Source organism: Corvus cornix, chromosome 4 (assembly GCF_000738735.6).
Source record: "Corvus cornix cornix isolate S_Up_H32 chromosome 4, ASM73873v5, whole genome shotgun sequence".
In the NCBI taxonomy this organism is placed as follows: Eukaryota; Metazoa; Chordata; class Aves; order Passeriformes; family Corvidae; genus Corvus; species Corvus cornix.
Window position 1 is genome coordinate 38,370,440 of NC_046334.1, and position 20,825 is coordinate 38,391,264.

The window sequence follows — 20,825 nt, forward strand, 5'->3', positions numbered from 1 at the left end:
TCTTTATGCTAATGTTTTGCTTTAGCAGTTTTTTATCACTTGGTAAGCACATACATCTTTATGCAGTATGCAGATATTCACACCCGAATATTTTAATGCCACTATGTATCCAACCACATGGTTTCAAAATAGATGTGAAGTAAGGTTTAATATTATTTTGGTTACTCCATTTACAGGCATGAATGAATATACAGGGGACTACACAGTGGAAATAAGCATCTGGATTAGGAAGTCACAGACAGAAGTAGATACTTTTATAAATCTTGATTTTACAAACCAGTTTTTTTAGTCTTTCTGATACCTGCATTTTCAGTGAATTCTTATTAATTTCAGATTAAATTCTTTTATCTCATGGTATTTTCTTGCAACCCATTTCAAATTAAAACTGCATGCAGACTTCTCTGAGTGAGTCAATCACCATCTCCTCCACTAACTGCTGGAACAAAAAATATAGTTCAGGGAAAGACACTTTTTTGTTGTTTATTTAGGAAGAATGATGATGATAATCACTGTCGTAGAGAAAAAGATAAGTAAAGTCTACATGTGTGAAATATGTCTAGCTGAACAACAGAGCTGAAAGGATACATCTGGAAGCTGAATGTCTTTGTAAAGGAATATGGGAAGAAGGCACCATACAGGAAGGAGAAACCAGTCTTTAGGAATAGAAGAGTTTGAAGTACCTTGAAGAAGGGCTGAAGGTAGGAAGATATGAGGATAAATAGAGGTAACTACTGAAGAGCTAATTATTGAAGAAGCATAGGAAAAAAAAAGACATCCAGCTCCTGAAAGATCAAGAGATGCTTCAGTGGAAGGCACTCAGGCTAAAGTGCTCCACTGCATTTATACTACTTTATCTGCAGAACATCCCAAAGCTTTTCATAGTGCATGCTGAACAGTTTGTGTTTTGCCACTAAGCCCCATCACAACTGCCCCGTTATCACTCTCAAGGAAAACATCTCATCTTTTATGTAGGACATTCACATGCCTGTTTCTTTTCCAGTCTTTGAGAAGAGCTGTCCTCCACCGCCTACTTTGTCCCAAAATGGATGTCAGTCTCATGTATGTGGTTGTGGTATAGGAAGAAAGCCTTCAAGGAGCTTTCAAAAGAGGAGCAGGAAAACTTGAAGAAGCAATGTCTTGATGCTCATGGAAGGGCTATCAAACTATCTTACGTTTTTTGCTGTACTCAGCCTCAAGGCAACCGGTCAACAGCAGGCTGAGAACAAAACTGAATTGCAGGTACAATCCTCTCTAAGATCAGGCACACCAGATTCATATCTGTCACAGCAGATTCATATCACCATCCAGTGGTGGAATTGTATTGTCAATGCATGTAGAATGGTCCTGTTCATTTCATGGCAGAAATTATTATTTTTAGTTATGAGACCTATGTGGACGTTAAACACAAAGGGCTACACATTAATTGGCTCACTTCCATTTGGTTGTCACCTAAGACATTAAAATAACTTTCATTGCTTTCCACAGAAATATTGCGCCAAGCTGTGTTGTAATCATCAAAGGACACACACAGCGTCCACTAGAGAGGTCCATAATTGTTACAAGTTTAAGGGGAGTGTAAGTTATCAGCAGCTATGAGTGACCAATTTATATGGAGCAGCATCAACCCTGTGCTTTTTTGAAAGAATGAGACTTTTTCTGAAAATCTATTCAATTTCTGTCACCTAAGTCTGATTCAGTGATAGATGGCTGTCAGGCAATTCAGTGAAAATGGATCTTGTGAAGGAGCTGTCATATGTAAGGCCATCTGCAGCTACATTGTTAGTAGCACCTCCCTTTTAGATCTGAAACTATTTTCACTTATTTTTGCTTATTAATGTGAATCTCAAAATCCTCTTTACCATTTTTAAAAAATCTATTTCTCTCCTGTTTAAAATATATCACTCTGTTGTTCTGTCTTCCTTTTCTTTCTGAATTTACTCTGTTTCTATAACTGTATGTCACATCTTGGCCATCACAGCTTGTTTTGGCTGTCTTGAAGGTCTAATATACACTCCATTTCTTAAGTGTCTGCATGGGCTATAATCTTATTGTGCCATTTCACTTCCACAAGCACTCCCCTCTCCCAGATTTTTGACATATGCTTAATTGTTATTTTCTATTCTGTAGGGACTCTGGGCAATTTTCACATTTAAAAGATGCTTCTCATCCAGGGAAAAAGACCTAGGCAGATAAAAACTCACATTCCAAATTCAAACATATTGCTCTGCAGCAAGTTCTGTTGGTCGTGTCTTCATATTCAGTCATTCAACTGTTAACATATAACTATTTATATGTTAAATATATTTAAGTGTCATAAACATGTACAAGATTGTCTCTGGGACAACGTGGGATAAATCTTCACCCTTCAGCAAGTTACCAGCAACGGTGAGGATGTAATAGCACATCAACAGCACACAATATACTGAAGTAATAGAAACAAGGAAGAAGTAGAAACATGCTGCCATCCTGTCCTTTGCTATATTTCAATTTATTTCAATCCATTATAATTAAATAAGTTAAACTTCCCATGAAAAAATTCGGGGAGGATTAGATTCTTATTTGTGAATATTTCCAGATGTGAATTAATTGATTAATTTCCTATATTAAAAAAAAAAAATCTGCAAAAATCACGAGTTTTTCCATAAATATACATAGAACTTAGAAAAGAAACTGGAAAAGTACTGTGTTATTATAAAATGAAAACACTGTAGTCCCTGAAAATGTTCTGTTATAGTTCAAATTAAACACTGTTTTTCTCACCTTATAACTTCAGGTATTTTTGCATGATGAATGCATGAAAGCAAATCTGTGTTGGATATAAATTAAACTCTTTTCATAATTTGATATTTCAATAGGCTTAATGTCATACATATTTTCTCATCCTTTTCAATTCTTAAATGCTATTTCTTAAGGATTAGAAATGTACATTGAGTCCTTTAATTATTTTGTTGTTTCACTATTAGCTAATCCTCAACTCTAACACAAATTTAGCCCAGTGCACAAGCTGATCTGACACTATCTATCTCATCACAGATGAATTCAACTCCACTTTTCTACTGTACTTCAGAAGAGGTAGAATTACAGCTACAGCTACTACAGCCTCTTTAGCATTTAAGATTTGTGTGAGTTAACATAATCCTGACTGCAGAATAAGCTGAATCAAGAAAAACACATTGAGTATTTCATAGTTTCTTGGCCGCTTGGTGAGTTCCCATACCCACGAATGCAAAAGGCAGTCTACGAGACAGAAGACGTATACTTTAAGAAACAGACATTATTAGGAATATCTAGTGAAAGGGAGCAATTAGATATCCAGATTAAGATTTGAAAGATTTTTGAAATGCTGAGATGTATGTCAACCACTTGTTTTGTTTTGGTTTTCATGTTAAAATTATTCTTTGTTCATTGAATCAATATACCTCAAATAAATTAATATATATGGCCTTAGGAAATTTTTCTTAAACCATTCAATTTCTTTTCTCCCACTTTACCCAGACACTGCTCTGCAATGTCATTGGAAATCTCATGATCACCAAAAATGGCAGGTAATTATCTTTGAGCATGGTTGAATTACATTCAGCAAAGGACCAGAAGGTTGAAAGGGGCAAACATAGTTCAGCACAAATAACAGAACTTTCTAGAAGCCCCAAGCTATCAAAGGGTCTGCGACTCCTGCACAAAGCAGGACAACCTCTGAAGCTGCTCTAGTTTTAGAAATCTCTAATCATTGGTTCTTGAGAATCCACTGAGAATCTGGTATTTCAGACACAGACACTACATATATGGTTAGTGTGCAGCCCATTGAAAATGCTGCCAGAGACTGTTTCAGCAGACATTGCTTTCCTGGTCCTTTTGGATTGAATTTTTGATCCTTTTAAAGCAGTGCAAAAGAATCATATCAGGATTAAAGACCTGCCTCATCCACTTTAGTGTGTCTTTATCACATTTCATCCTGCCAAAGCTAGTGGAGGTGCCTCGGGCAGAGACCACATCTTCCTCTCTGTTACGTCATTTTCCTGGGCTTATATCTTCTCTGTTGTGTTGATATCAATTGCTCCCCCTGCCTGCTAAAACTCTTCTAGGTCTCTTAAAATGCGTTCCTAGTTCTCCTAAATGGCTTTTCTGATGTACTAGCTGGTTTCCATTAAAGGCTTCACTGAGAGTGGACACCTTATTTACAAGTCCCAAAAGTTTCCTTTTGATTGTAGACATGGTCATGACTTTTAAAAACTCTTCATCAGAACTTGTATTTTCTACATGTTGCTCAAAATATTTTATTGATGCTTCTACCTGTGGCTGTCTCCTTTTCTCCTGGAACAGGAAACTTGCCTGCATTGCAGGCACAACTTATACACTAGCACTGATAAAACATTTAAGGCATGTAATTAATTTTTTTCATGTTAAAGCTGGCTATCTTTTATTCTTACAGATCACTTTCCTAACACTAACATCACTTCATTCTGAACAACTGAACAACATTCTGAACCAATCCAAACATCTCCTGTTTTATGCAAAACAGGTGAGTGAGCTTCTGTTTTCTCCATATATTTTCCTCCAAGTGGGATATTGGTGCTTAATCTGTGAGTTTCAGGAAAAAATTGTTTCAAATTAACTGATTTAGAGCTTGCTTGGTCTGCTACTCTTGTCTGATTGTATAAAACCTTTCAGGGATGTAACTTAGTGGCGTAATATCTTCTAGACACTTGCCTCTGGCTCTGCCTTTCCTAGTTTCCTTTTTTTATTTATAAGGCCTGTGCAGATCTTTATTAGTCTCTCTGATGGTTAAGGGTGACTTAGTCTTACTGAAACTTACTTTGAAACAATCTTACCTTTTTTTTTAGTGCTGTTGTTGTTATGTCTAATTAAACTCTAAGCATTTGTTTTCAGTTTTGCAGTTCTAGTCATCTGATCCATGATTTCCAGTACTGACAATACATTGTTTTAATTGCTAAGGTCACAATTTTGTTTTTCTCATTGCACAGTTTTGTTTTCTTACTCCCCACATGTTTTTTTCAATATTCACTCGTTGGTTTTAACCTTTAAGCATCTTCCTTTCAAAGTAGAAGATACGTCTCCTATTTTGCACTTCTACAGTTTAGCTTATTCTAATTCATGTTTTCTGTCCTGCAGCCTGACTCACATTGGGGAATGTGTATAAAGTTGCATGCATAGTGACAAGATAATTGGCTTTTCTTTAGCACCTCCTCTACTCCAGAAAACACTTGGCCATCTAATTAAGGAGTTAACTAGAGCACCAAACAGTGCTTTCTGACCAGAGATGGTATATGTTACTGTACTTTTGAGTACAGATGGAGGTAGCTGCCACCCCACATATCTTGGGTTGAAACTCTGAGGAGTGTTCCAGCTGGAGGATCTGGTTTCAAACCAAGTCTCACCTTCCTTACTAAATAAAACCAGAAAAACCACTCGAATTCCTACCATACCTATTTCAAGAAAAATATTGCAGTAAGTTGTTTAATATGTTATGAAAATATAATAATATTACTGTGACTACAAAATTTTACAAGGCCCAGTAGAGAATGAAAAAAATAATGTAGAATTTGTTTTGGATCTTCTCTTCTTCAAATGAACTGAGAAAAATTATGGTGACTTATCAGGAAAGTACGGGACATGATAGTAAAAAGGAGTAAAAAGATGAGTTCAGAATAAATTAGATACACTCTTCTAAATTAAATTCTGCAATTTTTCTGTCTTAGAGCTGGAGTTTTCAGACTTCTTACTTCCACAGGAAAACTAATACTTCTAATCTTATTATTATGTACATAGCAGTTACAGAATACAATTTATGGAACTATTCCATAAATTAGAAAGCAAAAACAGAAAATCAAAACCAAACAAACTATAAAACTTTAATCAAAGAATTCAGCAGGTTAGGCTTATTTCATGTACAAGCAATAATATGAAGGAGCTTCTCTTTTTTTCTTGTTTTTTCGTTTTTCTTTTTTTTTTGTTGAAACACTAAATGAGTAAATGCTTGTCCCAGTAGAATAAATTTTATTAGGGACTGGTTAAAAAACCTTTTTCTCATAAGGAGATAGTGACAAATAGGAGCTTCTTATTTGCTTTTGTCTTTCTGATTGCTTTGCAAAATGAAACTGATTAATTTGAATTTACAGGCAGTTAAAAACAAGAAATGAAATAAAATTTGCTGCAAAGCAGTAATCTATTCATAATATGAAATTTCATTTAAAGAGCTTACAATGAGAATGCATTGAATTATTCATTGGAAACAATGTATCCTTTGAATTTGGCCTCTGAGTGTAGTTGCAAATTGTCAATGAGCACTCATGAATTTTATTAATGCATTTTGTTATTTAAAATCTTTGATGGATTACACATATGAAGATACTTATGCATATAGATTATATGTGAGCTCTCTGCTGTATTAATTTACTCAAATGTTCACTAAGCAGAATTTTTTTTTTTGCTTTAGTCATTTACAAACACTCTATGGAGTTTTCTTTTACTAGTGTTAAACATCATAATTTGATCCGCATTTTGAAAGATTCAGAGTCAAATTGAATCAATTCATAAACTTTCTGTCTTAACTTCAAGGACATTACCTTGTCTGATTTGCTGGTTTGCTTATTTTTTTAAAAAATAAAGATAATATAGCTACTTTACTACATAAGGCTTACTTATGACAGTGACAGAATATCAGCATAAGTATCAAAATAACATAATTATAGTTGGGGTCAAGATGCCAAAGAAGTATACTGCAGTCTTTACTCTTTCATGGGAAAATGGTGAGTAATATAAAGAGATAACTTTATTATGGAAAAAAATACATACACAGAAATAACTTAAAAATCCCCCAAAACCACAAGTGATGGGATTTCCTTTTATGCTCGCCATTAACATTTAGCTTTTGTTTGGAAACTAGAGTCTGGAAGAAAGAAAAATTGTATATACAAGTCTTACGTATTTTTTTCCCATTAAACTTTAAATTCTTTCTGTAGGAGTCGTACAGATTTGCACTACTTATGTTGCAACCATCAACTTTTGTCTCAATTTTTCCAGTAATGTGAATATATAGCTTTTGTGTATGATTGGATGACAATGGAGCTGCTAGAAGCCTACAGCCTTTTTTACAAATTAATTTTTGCCTACAAACTTCACGAATTAAATTAATTGGATTCCTTTTTTTTTTCCTGCTCAGTTTTTTATGCCATCACTACTAACATTTTTCCACTGTTATTCGTCACATACAGTTAAACCATTGCTGTCTGCACAGGGTATGCTTCCCCAGCCTTCTCAATTGATTGTCATACCACCAACAAACAGGGAACTTGGACCTTGCTATACTATATAAAGCATGGACCAAATAACATGATTTCAGGCATCAAACATTCTCACTGAACCTATAAAAGTTTTACTTCCTGTAGTTATTCTCCATGTTTTCTGTCAGTTAGAAATTTTAGGTTCACTATTGCTCCTAGTTGAAGAGTAAAGTAATTTTTTAGTTAAAATCTGTAATCTTAGATTATTAATTAATTATTAATTTATTTGCTGACATGTTATTGTCAGGATATTGTTTGTCTCATTAAGTGCTTTTGTTTCTATGTTGATAAGAAACTTGTCGTGTGTGACATATTTCATGTATCTACAAGGAGCATTTCTTTAACCAGTTAGACTCTACATTTGTGTTTGGGCTGGGATAGAGTTAATTTTCTTCACAGTAGTTAGTATGAGGCAGTGTTTTGGGTTTGTGCTGGAAATAGTGTCAGCAGCTCAGGGATGTTTTTATTATTACTGATCAGTGTTTATACAGTCAAGGACTTTTCTACTCCTCACCCCACCCCACCCCACCAGAGACAAGGCTGGGGCTACACAGGAATTGGGAAGGGACACAGCCAGGCCAGCTGACCCCACTGACCAAAGTGGTGTCCCATACCATACAGCACCATGCTCAGCATGCAAAACCAAGAGAAAGAAGATGGAAGGGGGAATGTAGCGATGGTGTTTGCCTTCCCTAATAACTGCTATTCGTGACAGAGCCTGGCTTTCCTGGGAATGGCTAAACACCTTCCTGCTGATGAGAAGGACTCAATGAATTCTGTTTTGCTCTGCCTGTATGTGTGACTTTTGCTTTATCTCTATCTCATCCCACAAGTTTTCTCACATTTCTGATTCTCTCCCCCATTGCACCAGAGGGGAGCAAGTGGCTGCCCAGTGCTCAGAAGCTGGCTGGGGTTAAAATAGCAATTTGTCAGCATTGGTCAGCATTATGTTAATTTATTGACACTATGGCTTTTTTTTTTTGGTCCTTTTGTTTTGTAGGAGTGTTGCATTTATCATACAATTAGCCTTTCTTTTTGGGTTCTGCCCAAGTTTTCACAGTCATGGTTAATGCAGGTATGCACTTGCTGTTTGATCATATATGTTGTTCTTCTGATACTTGTGTGTCATCAAAAGAAAGATAAGGGTAAAAAAGCTGTATTCATTTATGCCTTCAATAGACACAGTCAGGTGTCTTTGCTGCTTTGTCAGTACTGTATCCATTAATGTTTATTTTTTTTTATATAATACTGCAGCCAACTAAATAATATTTTACGAATTCAGATCTTTTTTATTAGTGAAAAACTGAGTGCATTGTGAATCCCAGTGAAAAACACTACCTATTTAGTCTATACAATTGCTCCAGTTACTGTAAGGCAATAGTTCTCTCCAGAGATTGAAATAAAATGCCAATATAGACATCTCTGATATGTGGATTGAATGAGCACTCTCTCCCTTCCCCATCGTAAGTATCTGGCTGAATTTAGGTGAGATATATACCACACACATAGGATTTTGTGAGAGCTTTCATTATATCATACTGCTGCTATTGCAATTTACTTCTGCCTGGCCTCTGCAACAAATCTGTGGTCTCCTCACATTCTGTTCAGTGTGCTGCTACTGCAGTGGGTAAAGACAGCTCTCTACCCTCCATGGTCAAAATTGCTGAACTCCAAAGAAATGAGAGAATATCATTTCCCCGCCATTGATTTATGACCAGCTTTACATTTTTGCTGGTGCTGGGATGTTGTCGTGGTTTGAAACTGGCCCAACACCAGGCACCCATGAGAGACACTCACTCACCCTCCCCTGCCACAGCTGGACAGAGGAGGGAAAAGGAAAAAAATTAACGAAGGCTTAATGAATGAGATAAGGACAGAGAGAAAACATTTCAAGGGCGAAACAAGCTAAATTTAAGTTGCAAAGTGAATTTATTACTAACAGAATCAGAGGAGGATAATGAGAAGTAAAATAACCCCTTAGAACACCTTCCACCTCCAGCCCCGCCCTCATTCCCGCCGACAGCACAGGGAAGCAGGGCATGGGAGTTTGGTCAGTCCATCACCGAGATTCTCTTCCACTGCTCTGGGAGAGGAGTCCTTCCCCTGTGAGGCCGTGGGTCCCTCCCACGGGAGGCAGTTCTCCATGAGCTTCCCCGACGTGGGTCCGCTCTCAGGAGCAGCAGCCCCACCGCCCCTGCTGCAGCGTGAGCCCCTCCCACGGGCACACAGCCCTCCCAAAACTGCTGTGCCGGGGCTCTCCCTTTCCATAGGGTGCAGTCCTCCAAGGACAGGTTCCTCCAGCCTGGGAGCAGGGCCCTCTCTCTCCACTGGGTCTCCCACTGGATCACAGCCTCCTCCAGGCATCCACCTGCTCCAGAACGGGCACCTCCCCCATGGGCTGCGGGTGGATCTCTGCATCCCCCGTGGACCCAGGGGCTGCAGGGGGACAACTGCTTCACCATGGTCCTCACCATGGCCTGCAGAGGAACCTCGGCTCTGGCGCCTGGAGCACCTCCTCCCCCTCCTTAATAGGAGTTCTCTTCATGGAGAACTGTCTCCCATGGGAGGGACCCCACGGCCTCACAGGGGAAGGACTCCTCTCCCAGAGCAGTGGAAGAGAATCTCGGTGATGGACTGACCAAACCCCCATGCCCTGCTTCCCTGTGCTTTTGGTGGGAAGGAGGGAGGGGCTTGGGGGGGAAGGTGTTCTGAGGGCTTATTTTATTTCTCATTATCCTCCTCTGATTCTGTTAGTAATAAATTCACTTTGCAACTTAAATTGATCCTGTTTCGCCCTTGAAGTGTTTCTCCTGATCCTTATCTCACTCATGAAGTGTTTGTTAATTTTTTTAATTCTTCACTGACCTTGGTGTCACCATGTTGTTTTCCCTCACATGTTCTTGCCTCCTCCTTTTCTCTGACTGGAAGCCAAAATCTTGTGACTTTGTTTTGATTTTCGTCTTAAATATGTAATCACAGAGGCATTACCAACCTCTCTCATTGGCCCAGTTTTGGCCAGCAGCATGTCCATCTTCAGAGCCATTAGAGATTGGCTCTGCAGGACATGGTGAGAAGCTTCCAGCAGCTTCCTCAGAAGAGCCATCTTTGTGGACTCCCTGCTACTTAAAACCAGGATGTGCCAAACCAATACAGTTGTTTACTAGAATTTTTGTTTCTTGGCTTTTGTGGTTGGTTGGCTGGTTTCTTGGTTTGTTGGTTTTCATGTCAGATTTTCAGGATATTTGAAAAGTACTGTGTTCTTCTCAGATTATCTTGTGTCAACTTAGAATTACCTACATTACACTGATTTTAACAATTGAGTCAGGAATAATGATTGCTACACTCCTCCTTTATATACACTTCCATTTATCTGATTTTGCTTGATCTTCCTTACCACCATTCTACTTATCCACAATGATGTGGTGCCACAGTCTACAGTTTAAGTATTTAAATTTCTCTGTATTTTCAAGCCACAGAACTATATTCCTTACTGGTGTACTTTACCAGGCATAAAATAATATTTATAAAGTGCTTGCAGAAAATACGTTAGGATCTTATTTTTCAGTGGAAATAGCAGTTCAAATCTCTTTCTATCTAGCAGTCTTTACTTAAAAACAGAAAATAAAATTAAGAAATTAGACTACCTCTATGCTTCACATAAGACTGCAATTTTATGGCCATTTAGCATTTTTTAACCTTTTTGTTGTTTGTTTGTTTTTCTTGCCAAGTCTTTCCCTGAGCCACAGATGCCATTTCCTATTCAGCTGTTGCTCTGTTTCTCACAGACACCCTGCAGATCATATGGGTAACATTTCAACGCAAATTGAGTCATTTGAGTACTAAATAGCTTCTCAAAATCTGTTACTGTTTCCTTTGCATTCTTGACTTTATTCACTTTGTTGGCTCCTTTGTTGATTGGGTTGGGTTTGTTTTTTTTTAACCTATAGTTGAGATCCTTAAGACAGACTAATAAATATGCTTGATTTTAAAACTGTAGCCTTAAATTGTTGTTACATCTAAAATGATAACCAACGTTCAGTCCAGCTGAGCAATTTCTAATTTTTAGTGTTTCATGTATGATGCCATTGTAGTTGTTCACTGCTTTTGGTTTTGTTGCGTTAGTTCATTGCAAAAAAGAAAAATTGCCACTGAAGTATTTTATCTTCCTATATTACTTCAGTGGCAATTTTTCCTTTTAAGCAAACTAAATATTTCCACTTTAATTTTCATTGTAAAGGAAAATCTTTTAATTTCTCCTCTTCACAGTGTTTAGAATTTAGAATCAATAGTACCTTTCCATGTGGTCCGAAGACAATTTATAGGAACCTTTTAGAACTCTCAATGCTTTTCTCAATCCAAATAAATAATTCAGTGTGGTAGAAAGAAAATGATTGATATAATGCTGGCCAAGGGCTTCCAATTATCGTTGTGCAGGCTTGAAAATTCAAGTTGCACATGCTACTTTGTCAAGGAGCCTTTAAACCCAGAGATGGTTAACACAAATAAAACCACCTTAGTTCTTCATGATTTTATTTGTTTTACAGTGGTAGACAAATTAAGAAAGCAATCTCCAGAAGTACAAAATGAGGCCAAATGTGGTGGTTTTGTCATAGTGATTCACAAAAGCCTACACCATCCCCATCACACACATGCTTTTTCACACACCGTTATTAGAAGTATTCCCACTGCTAAGTCATAAACTAATACTTTAAACAAACATAAACATATTTCTTATCTTATCAAAAAGATGATTTTTCTAGCCTTCCCTTTGATGATTGCGAGCCTGTCTGCTTTTGTTGTCTGCTGGAAACCCTAGAGGGTCTCTGAAAAAGAACATGACAGAACTTCAGGGACCTGAGCAATTTGAAGATCTGCTTTCCTTTATTTTTCTTGACTTTCCAAGATCTTCTAAACTAGTGAAATTGTTCAAAGGCCCTACAGAAAATGTTGTGTCTCAGAAGACTCCTGCTGTTCTTTAAAGCTTTAAATTTATCACCATGGTGTCTGCAATTAGTGAACACAATCTAAAACTACCTAATTCTTAAAAACAGTCTGATAGATATTTTATATTTTTAGCAAAATTACCTCCGATGTGTCAAAATCATATGACACACTGGTATGACAAATAATAGATGTTATTTATATTTTTAATTAGACTTTTAAGTAGAGTATTTAAACACAGGCACTTTACACTTGTATGGACATGCACCTCAAAAAGCTGAATAAATCCTTGTGGCTCATTTCAGCTTTCTGGACACTGCTCTATCATGTAATATCCCTGGGTTTCCAGGGTTACCTATTTTCTCTTTCTGTCAAGATTTTGTAAATTGGAGAATCTTTGCTCTCATCTGCTCATTTATTTACTGTCATAACAATCCCATTTTATATTGAAAATTAGTCTACTCTGAAGCTTAAATATTGTTTTATACTTTTTATGGTTTCTATATTCCAAGTGAAAACTAAGATTTATGATGCCCTGGAGATACCACTTGGTTTCAGTCATTCAAAGAGAAATGTTACATTAAAGACGGTGTTGGTAACCCTGCAGCGTATCAGGAATTTATTATGAAATATAAACTGCACAAGAAACAAGAGATAACAGTGAACACGGGCAAAGAACTGACATCGTGTATTTATTTTTTGTTTTAATATGGAGTTATGAATATTTATTACATTTGTGGCAATTGCAGTTTCTGAGCATAAAACAATTTTTAATAGTTGAGCTGCTTTTACTAAAATGTAACTCTCCAACTCATGTCAAGTTCTCAAAGCATTCTGTATATATCACCATTCAGGAAGTTACTAAACACCTCCAGGGTGTTCATTAGCTGTCTTGCAACAGAAAGCTTTATCTTTTCTTTTTTTTTATATAATGCTTTTATAAATTCCATTTAATAAATGAAGCACGATTTTTTATATCACTTTAAGCAAAAGCAGCAAAGCTTTTCCATCAGTTGTTACTGCATACTTGATCTTTCTCCAGCAAAGACAGCTGCTGAGAATTCTTTGATTAATATGAGAAATCCCTGATTGGAAGTTTTCATCTCTGGTATCCGTTAACTTACAGGGCCATGTAGCTGGACTTGTGTCTTATCATCTGAGTCTCGAATCTGGACCTTCAGCACTGCATCTCCAGATGCAATGCAACAGGTGAACAAATAGAAAATACCAAGGCAAATGGAAAAAAAATGGCCAGGCTAGATCAAACGGGCAAGTGCATCTGAAAAACAACAGGTTAAGGTTTAGAAAAGAAGACTACTAGGTATCAGCAGAACAGCCACAGAGAGAACAACTGGACACATCTTTGTAGCATTTTGGAAGGTGCTGGCATGGCACATTTAGAGCAGGAATGACCAGTTCAGAAATGTTGGCAGAGACAGTAAAACCGGATGACTGACAAGAATAGGCCAAACCATATCTCCTATAATTATGTGAAATAGTGCATATATGTAGAATTATAACTGTCAATGAGTTCAAAACATGAGTAATATTTAAAAAAACAAGAAACCCCTGTCACAACAATAAATAATAATAATAATAATAATAATAATAATAATAATAATAAAATCCTCAAGAGAAGAATGTTGAAAGCCACAATTACAAGAATTTAAAGACAGATAGTAAGCAGACTTTGCTTTCAACAGAGTGTGAAAGAAAAAGAGGGAACCGTTATATGTTATGATGTTTAAAAGCCTTATTACACTACTGGACCTGATTATACTAAACTGTTGTAATGAACATAACCCGTATCTGCACTGAAATACCAAAAACTTCCTGGAATCTAATTATTACAACTTAGATCTTTAAATTTTGGTCCTTGAGGCAGAGTGTCACAAAAATTAGGATGTGGGGGCTGTTAATCACCATTAGGAAAATGTTAATTCACATATTTGACAAAAATTTCTAACGTTTCAGGAGTATAGCAAAACATGAATAATGCACCCTAGCTTGATGTGTCCTAATAGTACCAATCTACCAGAATTAACTGTTCTGTTGCTATAAAGCTGTAGAAGGTATGTTAGCGCAACATCCTCTTTTACTAATAAATTGTTCTCCTAGTGTCATTAGTTTATTTCCTTATTCTGAGAACTACACTGCTTTCAGGTTTAATCATAGTGGTGTGAAGATGCTCTAAGAACAGAGAGTTAATTGCCGTGGTGCAGAGATCCTTTGGCTGAGAGGAGTCCTCTAAAATTCACAGTGATCTTTTCCTGCTGATCACAGACTAAGGTATTTATAAAAATGCAGTTACTCTCAGTGAGTCAAAGTTCGATTTCATAAATGATCCTAAAATAGCAGACAAAAGATTAGTTACGTTACAGAGAGAATCTAAAGAGTGCCTTTGGGGTTTTTTGGGGTTATTGGTTTTTGGGGTTTTTATATCTACTCAGGTATCTTACAAAGATATCTTTTTAACCTTCAAAAAACAGTGAGATGTTAAAGAATTTTAGCTGTTTTAAAATACCTCTAATTAGCAGCCTTGCAAATCCCTTATACAATGATAAAATGTATGAAATAAAAAAATACCCTTACGGAGTCTGGTCAACCAGCTTTTACTCCTACAAATCCATTCTGACTTACAGAGGCACTGTGAAAGTCTTAGACACGCTACTCAAATGCAATTCTGAACAATTATTTCTATTGTTTCAGAAGGAATTCTGCATGAAGAGTGCCTATAGAGTCAGACTAATACTAGTATTTGTAGCAAGTAATTCACTGCAATATTGAATTTCTCAAAATAAAGTGTTATTTAGCCTCATTATCAAAAATACAAAAGGCAGAAGTGAAACAACATGTCAAGACTGTCACAGTTTCCCCACACAGTACTGTATGACTTCAGCACAAAGGTATTTTCCCACAAGAAAGAACCAGGACAGAACCTGGGTCGTGGTAAATCCACATTTTCAAATGCCGGAAGGCATTCCCTGAAAAACTTATGTGGCCCTAGGATTTTCCTATTTGTGTCTCTTCTGAGAGGCTGCCAGTACCTGAAGGGCACTACAAAATCTCCAGAACTTTTCGAAACAAAGATGCAGACTAGCAGTGGAAAACTTGAATGTTTTTGCCACCAGCTGTCAATAGAGCAAGCACTAATGTTTTCCTGTTTGAGAAGTTACAGGTGTGAGAATTTCATCTTAAACTGTCCTGCTGCTTTTTCCAACATGCTCTTTGTTTCAGAGTATTTTAAATAACATTTTTTTTGTTGCGTGTTTGCTGAGTTTCCTATAATTTCACATCATGTTTAAATTCAGAGCCTACAGCTAGCACAGACATTTTGTTGGTTTATAGTATTCATATATGTGTTCAACTGTTTGGGATGGTGTTCTCTTGTATGACCTTGCTGCATCACATGACTCACTACTGTCCTAAGAGCAGTTACAGGAATTTTCATTTAGTGAAGAAGTGCAGACTGTATTTCTTTTATTTGACTAAGCTGTTTCCTATCACTTATTGTATTCTCTTGACAGTAATAAATTTCTTAATGGTTGCTAGATTTCAAATCAACTATTACACTATCTAGATGGAACAGTAAATCAATAATTGATGATATATAAATCATATCTAATAGCTGGAATGCAAGGGGTTTTTGCCTTAAGGTGCCACACTCAGAAATGCCGGTAATATTTATTGAAAAAATAACATAATTCTATTAAATCAATAATAGATTGACATGCATATATTAAGACATGTTTCACAAGTAAAGAGGACAGAGCTGAGAGGAGAAAATGTACTTTATCATTCGCACACTTAATGATCCTTATTTTTGAAAATCTGATCAATTAGATTGGTTTATCACATACCTTGTTTTCTACATTTCTTTTGATGTTCCCATTTTCAAAACCAGATAAAACTGGATTAAGGCTTGGTGAAATACTCTTACAGTAGGGGTTATCACTTGTGTTTCAATAGCTCTTGGTGTATCATAGTTTTGCTTAGGAGTAGTTTCTAGTGAGATAGTTTCTTAGATATTCTTTTTTTATGTTGTACTCAGAAAGAAGCATAAGTTCCCAGTAAACCTTGACATATGGTCAATATAACTAGGAAATTAAATATTAGTATAGAGACAATAAAAATTAAACCTCAATTCTGATTCTGTGCTTCACTCTGCATCTATTCTCATTGGGTAAATCAGAGATTGGAATTCACAACTATTGCATAATCAAGCCCTAGATTGCTTATTAAAAGACAGTGCCCAAGTACAACCCAATTCTCATAAATTCATATAATCAAGCAATATTCTGTCTGGTTCTGTAGTTCATTGAAGTTTTAGTAGTCAAATGGGTATCTTTTATTTTCTTTCTTTTTCCCTTTCCCTTTCCTTTCATTTTCAAAAAGGAATAATAGATAGAGCTATAATTCTTACTGCTAATTTTTCTTCAAATTTTGATAAAATAGATTTGGTAACAAAAAAGATCAATTAATTAGAAGTTAGTTCACATATTCATGAGGTATTCACGGAAAAAACAGTCATATTTTCATGTCCTTGAAGTATTTTCAAGGTTCTTCAGGCCTTTTAGATTAGTTAGCTGGGGAAAAAATGAAATGAGCATGGATATAAAGCCTTGAAACCTTTCTTATGTTGTCCAAATCCCTGTTTCACTGCAGATAAAGAAGGAAAGAGGTGATGTTTACGGTTTGTTTCTGTGGTGTGTCAGAAATGCCACCAAAGTCACGAAAAGACTTTTTTAGAAAAATTTAGAAGCTTGTTTTCTAAGACACAGAAAAAACAAGCATTGTAATTTTTGCAAGAATATTCATCAGTTTACTATTTTTTGTTGATATATCTCTTGGAAAGGTATAAAATGGTTTGTCCTGATATGCTTCAAGGATAAATATTTTGATTCTTCCCACATTGTTTTACTGACAGTAACTGTTTCCATGTACTGGAGACAGGGAAATCAAAACAGGAAAAAGCCCATGACATTAAGCAAAGAGAAGAAAATGGTCCCATTTTGCATTAAATTTATTAAAATATATCTAATTTCCTCAAATATGAAATATATGCAGAATATAGGAGTTCAACAATGAGTAGTGATTTTTTAGGTTTTTTTCCTCCATGGGGACTAATATACATCTGGTAAACAGATTTTTAAAATAATATACAGAATGCATGTTGCATAAGATAAAGAAATATATACCATTTCAGAGAGTTCTTATTTGATTATTACCTTGTTAATTCTATCAAAATATTAAGTAGTGAAAAAAACATTTAAAAATCTGTGCATCACAATATATTAGATAAAGTCTCAGAAGTCTCTTCTTTAAATAATCTCTGGATTTTACAGATGAAAGCTGAGTCTCACCTGGCAAAGGAAGCTTGAAATGCTTAAACATGCATTTCTGTCCTACAAGCATCATGAAAAGAATCTGCTTTTGCAAGTTGTTTGCTTCATGACATAATGTACCAAATGGCTTGCTGAAAAATTGGACAAATTCCAGTCAAACAGCTACTATTTAAATTGATAGTGACAGCTCATCCTGAAAAAAAATGTTATTTTCAAATGATTGATATGAACTCAAAGGGGTGTGAACAACTGTAGTGTTCATATTGCTCATGAGCTGTTGACAGTTTGGCACATCTCTAATGCTGATTAGAAACAAGCCAGGATGCTGCAGTTTACATTCACACTAAGCTTACATTAATTATTTGATTCATAGGAACACTCAGTATACTAAAATATGCCTGAATTTCAAAATCAAATGACCTATCAAGTGTCTCAATATCTATGTATGATAGCAGTATTGAGTGATAAAAGGATAATAGGGGAATATTAGCAAATAATAATTGAACTGAGCAAGTGACCTTGGTGATATTCAGTGAACTGCTGATGTCTTTAGAGATATAATACAATGAAAAAAAACCCTTGAAAATGGAATTCTGAAAAACTTGTGTGCATTCTTCACATTTGGCCTGTAAATAGAGGAGCTGGTACTTGAGAGTGGTTTTTTGGTGTTTGTTTTCACATTTCATATTTCACCTGTGCAAATGTTAATGCTAGTAGGATTATTTTTTTAAGAGCCCTTTGCCTGACAGCCTTTCTCTGTGGCAGTGCTGATGCAGGCAACTAAAAGAAGGTGTTAATGTAACTTTTCCAGCAAGCCATTATTTCTCAATTGGTTCTGCAAAATGTCAGCATCAGCAAAGGCAGCTCCCACATCCACCCAAAAAATTGCTGGGATATCTGTGTATGAAGGCCACTCTGATGTTTTTTCTGTAAGATACCACCTATTTGTTAGCAGGTCACTGTTATTATTTCACACTGACCATATACACACCCCAAAATGTGACGATCACTTTGAATTTGCAGCTGCTTTCCAAGATATTTCACTCGTAACTGCATACCAGAGAGACTGCAGATTCCTAGATGTCAATTTTTTCTAATTCTCAGTCATACAGGAAAGAAAAAAGGGAGAAAATGAGGTGTTTCCCTAGGCTGAAGAAGTCTCTCTTCCCTCTCTAAGCAACTGGCAGATAGAAACCGTCGCCCAGAAGTCAGATGAAAGCACAAGACCCTGCCACCAAATATTGATAGAGTTCAGGAAGAGAATCACTGTCTTGTTTTCTTATATGCCAAGTGCTGAAGGCAGCCATTTTTCCACTTGTCAAACCTTCCAAAAAAATCCCAAGTATACTTCTGTATCCAGAGAGACAATGAATGGACGCTAGGCTATGGACCAGTAAACTTGCACGCTCTCTGTAGGAAAAAAATAGGTCTGGTATAGGAAAATGAAAGGGATGGTGATCTTCTCCCCAGCTTGATCAGAAGAAGCCAGAATCATAAATGTGTTCTGAATGACCACAGTACAAAATATGCACTATATTTTCATTATCAACTTCACATTCACCAGTACAGCAAGGTTTGGGGTTTTCTTGGTTTTGCTCTATTACGAAGGAAGAAAAGTGAACTGATCTCCCTGCTGTGAGACAAGGCACAAGCTGAAGCTGACCCATGGATTCAGCAGAAGGGGAAAGCACTGCACGTAGGAATGCTCATTCACAGATCAAATTCAAGAAGTAGCATAAGAATGGTAGTACTTCACCCAGGAGAAAGTTTAACTTGAATTTTCCAGTATTTATGCAGCATATAGCTCAAGCTCTCACTGACCTTGGCAGAATTATATGGGTAATACGGTCACTAGAGTGAACTGTCACAGAGTATTGTTCACTGTACAGCACTGTGTTTTCCTTTTCAACATTAGCTGTTTTATTGCTTCTCTCAATATTGTATATTTGAATGAATTTATAATTTTTGCCACTGCATACACAATGCATGCACACAAAATCTTATAGTGGCTGAATTCCTTGACATAATGTCCCTCAGGTAGAATATAAGGGCAGTAGTGAGACACAGCAATCCCAGTTCTTATTAGTACTCCTCCATATTCAGCTACCAAAGAGGAACTTCATGTGTGCAGTGACCTTCTACATCACTACTTATGTCTTGAAATAATAGAACTGAGTTTATTAACTTTATTACATTAAGATTCAAAGTACATAGCACTCTCTGTCACTTCAGTCTGAACAGCAGATCCAGCTTTAAAGGATATGTGAGAGGCAGTACAGATTTTGTGAATTTTGTGGTGCAGTATCTTGAAAAGCAACAGGAACAAATTGTTAGGACAGGAGCAAAGAAATGGTAAGGCCAGACTGCTCCTATTTGATTCAGTGCCAACAGCAATAAAGTCTGCCAGAGAGATATTATAATAAGTATTAAAAATCATAGATTTTTTTCATGGAGTGTTATCACTTCTTCACAAGATGAGATCTTAAACCTGAAGAAATAGCAAAAGCCATTCTAACAATTCTCCCTTTTCCTTCATTTAATAATTGCCATCATCCCTTTACAACAATGGAAGATAAGTAGTCATAGCAGGCAGCTTACTTCTCTGTGACTGCCTTCCCTTTAAATCTAGATGTCTAAATAAATGTTTGGATCTCTGATATCCCCTTGCACCTGGGGTTTAATAGCCAATGTGCACATGATAGCACTGTGCACCTATTGTCCACCTAGGGTCAGACAGTCGCATTTATCATTACACTATGTGGATAGTGGTCCTAAGTCATGTGAACAAACTAAGTCTAATATTGATGGTAGTTACCACTTACAGCTCAAAAAGCTAAAAAATTAATTTATATATGGCTTCTTTTGTTTACAGAGACTAAATGTACATGAAAGGTAGGTTTTAAATTCAGCCTAATGCAACTTCTAAAAATGTTTTTCTCCTAATAAGGTGTGCTTATTTCAAAAAAGGCCCGTTAACATATACTTTGCAGGAAATAGGGAATTTTTTGCCTATTGCATAAAGACTAAATACCATAGGCATAGTAACGACTTTTTATTGGTGGTTACAACTAAAGGAAAAAGAAATAATTACATCAGTTTCAGAATTTTTCCCTTTCATTTATTTATGTCTGGGATAATAATATGCATAGAACCTATCTTTCTTTACCATGGAGAAAAAAATATTTTTTCTAATTCAATGCAGCATGAAAAGCTTTCTGCTTTTCAGATTTTTCTTTCC